Source organism: Diceros bicornis, chromosome 19 (assembly GCF_020826845.1).
Source record: "Diceros bicornis minor isolate mBicDic1 chromosome 19, mDicBic1.mat.cur, whole genome shotgun sequence".
NCBI lineage: Eukaryota > Metazoa > Chordata > Mammalia > Perissodactyla > Rhinocerotidae > Diceros > Diceros bicornis.
The window spans coordinates 49,669,341-49,673,851 of NC_080758.1; positions in this window are offsets into that span (position 1 = coordinate 49,669,341).

Below are 4,511 nucleotides of genomic sequence, written 5' to 3' on the forward strand. Positions count from 1 at the left end.
GTGATTGAGCTCCTGGCAGAGACCAAGAGGACAGTGGAGGTGGTCCTCAGGGTTCCTCTGAGTCACTAGGGGAGCAAGAGCTCCCCAGAATAGGCGGTCCTTCTCCAAGGCAGAAAGACTTCAGCAATGCTGAGGGGCCTCAGAAAACCCACTCAACTGCCCCAGGAGAGAAAAAAATCACCAGTTCAGAGAGAGAAAACTCCTCCTACCAGAACACTCACCTCCAAAGACTCATGGTTGAGAAACTCAGGGGAGATGCAGGTGGGTGCAGGGCACCAGAGGGCGCCTCTGTCCCCTCCAAGATGGCGGCCTGCCCGGCTGAGGGAGAGACAAGACACAGAGCCTTCTAACATGTGAGGCTTTGGGGGGATTGAAGTGAGTGCAGGACTGTTTCATCTCGGAGCGAGCACAAGGTGTCATGAAGGTGATAGAGTGCCCCCAGTGAAGGGGCATGGAGGGCACCCCGTCCCGCTGTCAGACAGCATTGGCTCTGTGGGTCTCAGCCAGGTGGACTGACCACCCCAGTTTGCCCAGGATTGAGGGGGTTCCTGGATGTAAGCTTTCACTGCAAAGATCAAGGAAGTTCCAGAGAAACTGGGACTAGGTGGTTACCCTGCTCTCAGCCCAATTTATGCTGCAGACCAGTAAACTCTAAACTGCACTGTGGTCTCTGGAAATAGGGAAGCAGGGAGTGGGGAGAGGCTGTAGCCATTAATGCTGAGAACAGGAGCGCATCAAGCTGTCTGACAGGCCCCAGCGGGTGGACATGTTTCACCAGCAACCAGGGATGCCTGAGCACTTGAAGTGTGGCTCCTGTGACTGAGAAACTGGGTTTTCATTTTACTTTAATTAATTAAAATCTGAAGAGCCACATGTGGTCAGTCCCTGTTGTAATGGATGGCACAGCACAGGGAAAGCCCTGGTCCAGCGGAAAACCGGAAATGAGGAAGTATTGCCACTGCCGGGGCCTGAGTGTCCAGAAGGAATAGGCAGCGCCTTCTTAGCAGGATTGTGTCTCAGAACCAGACGGGTTTCCACAGTGACTGTCCAGCACAGGACATGAAATGCAGATGCTCCACTTCTGTCTCCTAAGGAGAGAATGTCTCCTGCCCATCAGGGCTTCACTGAGGCAAAGCTGGAAAGACCTTGCTCCTTGACTTCCCAAGGCCATTAGGAGCCTTACCTGCCTCCTCCTTGAAATGTGGCATAAGATGGGCTTGAAACTGCTCTGGGGAAAACCGCCCTCAAGTAAATGTAGGTGTACTTTAGATCTAGATGTGAAGAATCTCACATCCTGCTGCGCCACCCTTGGTTAGAGCCAAGGCCCTGCTCCCTGCCTGCACTCTGCAGCCAGCCTGCTCGGGGCTTTACAGTTACTGCTTGGTTGTCATCTCGCAATTCAGAGAGGAAGGTGAGCCAGGTGCCCAGTCGGCTTATTTTCACTGACTAGCACGAGGTGTATAAGTGATCCAATGCCCAGAACATTCTGCCTTCTCAGAGAATCAAGTGGGAGCAGAAAGGACAGAGCTTTCACCTGAATCTCCTGCATTAGCCTGAAGATGAGCTCTTTCACTTTCTTTCTAAGAAATGGGTGCACGTGTGTGAGTGTGTCTGAACTCCTGCGCATGCAGGCCCAGCCAAGGCAACTGGGCCTCCCGTCCCACCAGGAAGGTGTCCCTTCCCCCAAACATTCCTCCAACCACCCCCAATCCCAAACACACAAATCTGGCAACATTTCTATTGCGTTTTTATTTTTCAGAATTTCAGAACTAGGGCCAGTTATAAAAAAAAAATAGGTGGTTACAAGGGAACCATAACAAACAGCAAATTCCTCAGCAGATGGGCGGCTAATATTCAGTGTGTGAACTTCAGCACAGCATAGGGCTGCAGCAGCCAGTCCACCACAAGGAAAACGTGGCCTCCACATTACAGACCACACAGAAGGCATTCCCACCCTTAATGCCCTCCCCCACCCCAGACCAGGAGCAACCACGAGAAACTTCCTATCCATGTGGTTGGACCAAGTGAGAAGTTTCAAAACAAAGGTCTGGTGGAAGTTGCATGGTGGGCAGCAGCTTTCAAACTTCACTGTCCCATAGATCACGACAAGGACCATCATCTGGCTGTCCGTTTCTGGCTGCTTCACAGGCTGGCAGTGGACTGTGCTGACATGGAATGAGCTGGAAGCCATTGAGCTGAAAAGCTCACCCAGGGCCTTCTGCCCAGAGACTGGGCTTCCATCCCACATCAGTGTGGCCTCCTCCATGTACAGCAGGACAGCTGGTCCCTCTTCTCATCCACACTGGGGTAGTAATCATTGACAAGCTCCGTGTCAGCCTTGCACAGCTCCTCGTGGCATTTCTTGGAACTGTACAAAGAAGAGATCATAATCTTAGGCGCTGGACAAGGCAGCCTGGGAAAAGCTTCTGTCTCAGGTCATCAGGAGCTGCAAGCCAGGGAAAGAGCTTGAGAATGGCAGTCTTCAAAGACTGACCCCTATTTCTAGATGCACTCTAGAAGCCTTGTAGAGCAGCGGTTCTCTAGACCATCACCTGGGCACTTGCTAGGGATGCAGATTCTCGGACTCCACTACCAACCAAACAAGCTGTCCTTGATGATTCTGATGCTTGCCAAGGCTGGAGGACCGCTGCTTTAGTGGAAGATCCCTCCTTTTCTCTTGCTGGGAGACTGAACTGTTGGCAGAGTATGAAGGTTAAAAAATGGGCATTGCAGAGACAGGAACTGCTCAGATTTCAGCTGCTGCTCCACAGCCTCAGTTTCCTCACCTGTACGGCGGGGTAGGATTATACCTGGCGCAAGTGCGTGCAGTGTTCTTAGGACAGAGCCTGCCACGCGGGTCATGATCAACAGAAGTGAGCAGGCCCGGTGTGACCTTCTGAGCTGGGAGCAGACCACATTCAGAAGCTTCTTGATTTCCTGGCATTCCCTGAATATCTGAATCTGAGTTAAAATGGTCCACCAGGGCCCCCTCAGCTTTGCTCGCTGTCCATTTCACACCCTACCCCCAATTTCTCTTCTGCCAGCATGCTCTCAGTCACTCTCCTCCTCTCCCCCTCCCCATCCTCCAGGCCCCAGCGCCTGTCCCTCCCACCCCTGCCCTGTCTGGGCCTCACCACTCCTCTCTCAGACCTGCCCACCCCTCTGCCCAGCCACTGTGGCCATCATCAAACCAAACCAAAGCCACAGAGAGAAACCGGACCTTGCTGTGCTGGCCTCCCGGCAGCTGTGTGACCTGAGCTGACCTGCTCCGAGACGTGGCAGTGGCCATCTTTCCTCTCCTACCCCCCGGCCCCCCACCCGCATCAGGCTTGTGGACTTGGGCAAGAATAAAAAAGAACCCACGTGAGGGGTTATTTACCATCTCAGCACAATTAATTTTTTAAACTTTCGTTTTAGAATCATTTAAAATTTACAAAAAGTTGCAAAAATAAGAAAAACTAGTAACCTCTTCACCTAGGTTTGCCTTACAATTATTTTTCTAAACCAGATTTATAAATTCGTGTTCCTTTTCATCTGTTTCTAAAGGCTGCCGATATAAGCGTTATCGACAGCGTTTGCTTGCCGGTTCCACTGCTGGAATAAAGGCAACGGGTGGAGGAGGGGGGAGAAGACATATACGATTCAAACTTGTACTCGCAACTTCGTGAAAAACTTTGCCTGATTGTCCTGTAATCTCAGGAATGATGGAGGTGGGGAAGACCGAATGTGGGTCCCTTTCCCGCCGCTCCCTGGCTCCCATCCGCTTCCTCCAACCCTCCCCCGGTAGGGCAAGATCTCCGCCCCGGAAAGGCTGCCAGGTAAGAGGCTCTGGTGGGTCTGGCCTGAAGGCTGGACCTTGGAGGCAGAGCACCAGGCGGGATGCGAGAGCGCGAAGTGCCTCCTCCAGGTGGGAATCCCCGCCCGCAGAGAGGAGCCCTGGCCCAATTCCTGTGCCGCGGCCGCTGGGTGCTCTGTCTGGGGGCGTCCCAGAATGGCAGGAGGAACGGGCCGGGTGCACGTGTCGGTCCAGCCTTCTGGGTGGCCGGGTCGTGGCCAGAGCCGAGCCTCCCGCCTCGCCCCGCGATGCCTCCTGCACTCCCGGCTAGGTTGCGGGTGGGCACCAGCGCGCGCCCTCCCCCGGCCCCCACTGGCCGCCCTGCCCCCGTGGGGATCTGACTTGGACCCGGAGGGGGCCGGGCGTCCACGCCGCGTTACCCCCCACCCCTCCCATGCCGCGCCTTTGCACTGGCCTGTGCCTCTGCCTGGAGATCTTTGCCCAGGTGTCCCCAGGCTGCGCTGGCACCTCCTTAAATGTTTGCTCACAGCTCACCTCCTCAAGGTCGCCTCCCTGAGCCCTACCCTATCCAGGACGACGAGCCTCGGGCCGCCCTGCCCCCGCCTGCGCAGGCATCACTTTCCAGCCTGTTACATACTTGCCTTTACTCGTCGTGCCGTGGCCGCTCCAGGCCAGAACCTGACCCCGCGGGGCAAAGACGTATAGCGTGCTTTGT